Genomic DNA, 6,107 nt, shown 5'->3' on the forward strand with positions numbered 1-6,107 from the left:
AATTATGTGCTCTACAGAAGAGCCTTCAAGTTTTGTTCCAAATCATTTGTCCAAACTACAAAAATACTTGTCTTTTTATTCCCAGAGAAACTGAAGGTGGAGAAGCTGAATGTCGCTGAGGTGACTCAGTTTGAGATTGCTCAGAAACAGAAGCTGCAAACTGTTCTGGAAAAGATCAATGACACTCTTAAAGTTTCCTCCAGGAACATAAAATGGAATGTTGACTATATATAGATTTAGCCACTTTTTTTGCAAGATGTAATGCATACACTCAGTGACCACTATTACATCCCTGCTGAAAAGACCACCTAAATCCAGCATATATGAGTTTGTATCTTCTAAAACATTCAACTTTTTCTTAGACTGCAAGCATGCTTTTTATATTGAGTGTCATCCACATTATTTGGCTGTTTGCTGTAATGAGCCAGTGTACTTTATAGTGCTACTCAATGGGTGCAAATAACACATTTTAAGATGTTTTGTAATTTAAAACAACCAGCTAGCTCTTTGTCAGCACATTTCATGGACTTAGCACTACCTTGATTTTTTAAATTAGATATGGAGTTGGATGCTGATGTTTTTCTTTATGGAAGGCAGAAGGCAAAACGAAGGCAGTTTGCTGTCAACTACAATATCTCATAAACTTTACAACCAACAGAATGCTACCTGTACCTCCTAGACCCAAAAGCCCCATGTGACAATGTAGCTACCAAGCAGGTTGTTTGTAAATGTTCAGAATGACATTTTTAATGTTTTTAACTATTTTTTGTATTTTAATCTTCTTCTTAAAGGAATATTCTGGGTTCAATACAAGTTAAGCTCAGTTGACAGAATTTGTGGCATAATGTTGATTACCACACACACACACACAAAAAAAACCTTTTCTTTGAAAAAAAGCAAAAATCTGGGTTACAATGAGGCACTTACAATGGAAGTGAATGGGGGCCAATCTGTAAATGTTAAAACTCTTTATTTCAAAAGTATAGCCACAAGACAAACAATATGCGTGTTACTATGATTTTAGTGTGATAAAATCACTTACTAACCTTTTCTGTGTAAAGTTATAGCCAATTTTACAACTTCGTTGCCATGGCGATGTAATGTCAACAAACCCTAAAATGACTTTACATTTTAACCCTAAAAATGCTAAAAACTCCTCTCAGTGAGTGAGAAGACAAGTTCTGTGCTGTTTAGAAAAACAATCTAGTTTCTCACTTGATTGACCAGAATTTTTGGTAACACTTTACAATAAGGTTCCATTCGTTAACATTAGTTATTGCATTAGGTATCATGAACAAACAATGAACTATCATGGTTGTCTCAGGGAACAAGGACCCAGTTGCAGAGATGAAGCCAAAATGAGCTTTATTAAGCAAAAAGTCAAAATACAAACAAAACTCTCAAGATGGAGAAAAAGGTTCTGAAAACAAACTAGCAAAATACTAGAACCGATCGAAGCTGCAAAAGCTAACTGACAGACTCAGGAAACAGACCAACACACTAACAAACACACAAAACGATTCAGCACAGGACTAGAGATGAATGGAGCTGATATAGGGAGATGTAATAGGGGGAGCAGGTGCCACGGTTGATCGTCTGATTTGAGTAACGATCGTTGCCAAGGCAACTGGAGCTGGCCAACTAGACGTGGCATCTGCAAGACACAAGAGAGCATGAGAGGCAAGGCAAACACAGGTAAAACATTCAGTCAAGTCAAACAGGGGATCAGGCCAGACTGTGACAGTACCCCTCCCCTGACAGACACCTCCTGGTGTCCACAAGAGACAGACCAACACAAAAGGAACTGACCAGGGAGGGAGGGAGGGAAAAAAGACAAGATGTGGAGCATGAGTGTCCAAATCCTGACATCAGAACCGAAAACGAACCAGACAGGAGAGTCAGGATCCAGACACCATGCTCCAAACATGAAACACAAAACCAACCGAAAAGCGCACAGCAAGGAAACTGCGAGCGAAGCCGTGCACCCACATAGAGACAAAACAAAGACAGAAAGAGCACATGGCCAGGTGAATAACACTGAGCCGTGCGCTCAGCACAGACCCAGACTAGACAGACACAAAACATGTGTCAGGGTTCAGCCACAAAGACAATAAAAATGCAACCAACAGAAGTGGCTGAACCCTGCAAACAGGACAAACAGACAAGACAAACAGAAAAGGCACTAACACAGAACAGAAAGAACACAAAAAGGGAAGGAAGGGAAACCAGGGAGGAAATTTAAGGAAAGGAACGGGGTCCGGCGGCCAGGGAGGAGGCCTCAAGAACAGGAGAGGGAGCCAAGAAGGGTCCAGTGGGCAGCCAAAGAACCAGAGCAGACTGGGAGAAGCATTAGGGAGCCATAAAAGGTTGGGCGGATGGCCAAGGAACCAGGGCAGACCGGGCGAAATCGGCAGGACAAACCAGGGCGAATCTAGCGGGGTCTGGTGGCTAGGGAGGAGGCCTCAGGAATGGGACAGGGAGTCAAGACCAGACCGGTGGGTGGCCAGAGAACCAGAGCAGACTGGGCGAAGCATTAGTGAGCCATAAAAGGTTGGGCGGATGGCCAGGGAACCAGGGCAGACTGGGTGAAATCGGCAGGACAAACCAGGGTGAATCTAGTGGATCTGAACAGGGAGTGGGGTCTGGCGGCCAGGGAGAGGGCTTTAGGGAAGGAAGGCTACAGGGGACAGACTGGATGACCAGACGTTCGGGAAAGGGCAAGGGACCAAAAGCTGAGGGGACTAGATCAGCGGTAGGGAATGGATTGGTGCAGAGGCAGTTCAGGGTCAGGGATAGGATAAGGGTAGGGAAAGTTTCAGTCTTGGAGAGGAAGTGGTGTAAATTGGCTGGGGAACGGACAGCCCGAGCAGTGGCCGGACGGACATAGGTGTGAGCAACAGACTGGTGACCGGTGTCTGATGGGAGCTAGTAACTGGGCTGATCAAAGGGCTGGTCGATGGCCGCCAAGGACTGGACAGGATAGTCGACGGTCACCGGGGACTGAACAGGCTCGTTGACAGCCTCAGGGAACTGGACAGTCTCAAAGACTACAGGAAACTAGACAGGCTCGTCGACGGCCACAGGGAACAAGACAGGCTCGTCAACAGCCTCAGGGAACTGGAAAGACACGACGACCACAGGGAACTGGACAGGCTGCGTCGCGACTGTCGTGGTCAGGAGTGCTGACAGTGACCGGGAAATGGCCTCCGTGGCCGGGAACGCTGACAGGGGCAGGGGAACAGCCTCTGTGGCTGAGGATGCTGTCAGTGGCGGGGGAACGGCCTCCATGTCTGTGAGCGTTGACAGGTGCAGGGGAACAGACTCCATGGCCGTGAGCGCTGGCAGTGACTGGGGAGCAGGGGCCCTCCTCCTCCTCTTCTGAATGGTCAGAGTCACTGCAGTGGGAATGACCGCCACCTCCTGACGGTCGGCAGTGTGCTCCTCCGCCTCCTGGCAGTCGGTAGTGGACTCCTCTGCCTCCAAAAGGGCCAAAATAAATCTCACCCAGCTCCTCAACACTGTACAGATTGTCCAGACCTGACAGAAAAAGATGTTTGAGACAGGTCTCATCATAGTACCACCTGTGGGGCTCCCGGACCAACTCCTCAGCATAAATGCCAAAGCCATGCCCATCCTGCGAAATCTGACCCAAGGTGGCACCATGAGAGACCCACTCCTTCTGGCCAGGAACTGGGTGGAGATTCAAGAGATGAAGGGAGCTGATATAGGGAGACACAATTGGGGGAGCAGGTGCCATGAATGATCATCTGATTGGAGTAACAATTGTTGCCAAGGCAACTGGAGCTGGCCAACTCGACATGGCACCTGCAAGACACAAGAGGGCGTGAGAGGCAAGGCAAACACAGGAAAAACAATTAGATGAGACAAACAGATAGTCAGGGGAGGCACAGTCAGGCCAGACTGTGGCATTAACAATATATTGTTAACAGCATCTATTAAGCTTCATTAATGTTAGTTAATAAAAATACAGTTGTTCATTGTTAATTCATGTTTTTTCAACTAATGTTAACAAACACAACTTTTGATTTTAAAAATGTATTAGTATATGTTGAAATTAACATTAACTAATATTAATAAATGCTGTAAAAGCATTGTTCATTATTAGTTAATGTTAACTAATGTTCTTAACTAATGATAATAAATGGAACCTTATTGTAAAGTGTTACCGAATTTTGTTCTTTCTGCCTTATTTTGTGGTCATTATCAGAAGTATTCTAAAAGAATAATAATAATAATAATAATAATAATAATAAAAGGATTATAAAGTAACGGGGGCTGAATACAGTTACTTCATTTTTGTATTCTGAATATGTATTGCCGTCACATGTATTCCATTACAGTCCAACCCTGTCCATTATTTCTTAATATTCATGCCATATACACTCAGTGACCACTGTAAGGTGTGCCGTCTCATTTCTGCCAACAACCAAATAGTAACGCATGTAGATGCCATTCAATATAAAAAGCATTCTTGACATTATAGAAATGATGTTAATACTGTAGATAAATTAATACATACATAAATGCAGTGACATGCCATTCATAGAGCTGTGGTGTGTAAGGTGTGTAAATGTGTTTGCTTGGAGCTGGATCCTGTTGCTTCTGAGCATCTTTGTCATGTGGTAATAGAGGGTGAGCACCAGGCCTGTTCCTCTGCCAGCTCTCCACTGCTGCTGCTGATTAACAGTGCTCCAGTGGGCTCAAATCATCTTGGGAGATAAAGCAGAGGGCTGCTGCTTGGCCGCACATGTGAACTTGGGCAGAAGCTGCTGAAGCATGCCTCTGTTGGGAGAAAGACACGGAAATGTTGGAGCTGGTGGGAAGATGTCCACTAGGCCAATATCCTGGATCCTGGTTCTGTTTGATCGACCTGCTCCAGGGACCAGAGCATCCCAGTACTAATCTTTTTGTTTGCTTTTCATCCTGGTCCTCTTGTTTCCCCCCTTTAAATTCAGATTTTATTCTGCCAGCCAATGGAGTGACTGTTTGGATTTAAATCCATTTCATTCAAATATAAATTGACTGTAGATTCATTTTTTCTTTCACATTAATATTGAAATAATAATGCTTTTCTTTTTCTGCAGGACATTGTCTAGAAGGTGTGTATTATAATATTGATAACACTTTACAATAAGGTCATATACGCCAAAATTTGTAAACGCAGTAGTTAACGTGAACTAATAATGAACAATACTTTTACAACATTTCTCAGTTTTTGTTAATCTCATTTTCTGAATACATATTTTACATATTAAAATACATATTATCATGCATTAACTTATATTAACATATTAACATGTATTTATGTTAATATAAGTTAATGCATTATGAAATAACAATAGTGTAATCATGCATTAAAATGAAACAAGATCAATAAATGAAAAAATTAAAATATTATCCATTTTATTGGTAGTTCATGTGACCGAATGCATTAACTAATGTTAATGAATACAATTTTATTGTAAATTGTTATCATAATATTTATATCATGGCATATATCCTAACATTTGTCTTAATTTACATTTGGACTCTTAAGCCACACTTCAGGTCACAACATGTAGGTCATTGCATTATATAGCAAAATATCAAAGCAAGTGGCATTTATGTGGCAAAAGATGGCACAAGCACACTTTTCAAGCAAAACATTTAACAAAAAGAGGTTTGTTAGCTTTTAAATGATAAAACAATAGATGTACTGTTCAAAATGAAGACAAAAACGAATTAGTCACTTTCTGGTTGTCAAATGTTAGTGGAACATGTCCATAGTTAATGTGATGAAAAACTACACCTGTGTCTTAATTCTGACTTTATTGTCCAACTACTTTTTGGGGCCACTGCACATACAGTATTAATATGCCTTGTTAAGTGATACAGTTGAAATTTGACTCAGTTCAAGTTGTTTAGTTTTGTTCTGCATGTGAAAAAATCTTCCTTCATTTTCTCTAACAGAGCGAGGCGCCCCTGATACCCTTTTCAACCATACGCCAGATAAACTGAATGTGGTGAAAAAGGCAAGTGCTGATTACAGCCTATTTCTTCTGAGTTTTTCATTCTGAGAGCTTTGACTGTTTGACTGATTGATCTTC

The sequence above is a fragment of the Myxocyprinus asiaticus genome, chromosome 2 (genome assembly GCF_019703515.2).
Source record: "Myxocyprinus asiaticus isolate MX2 ecotype Aquarium Trade chromosome 2, UBuf_Myxa_2, whole genome shotgun sequence".
NCBI classification, from domain to species: Eukaryota; Metazoa; Chordata; class Actinopteri; order Cypriniformes; family Catostomidae; genus Myxocyprinus; species Myxocyprinus asiaticus.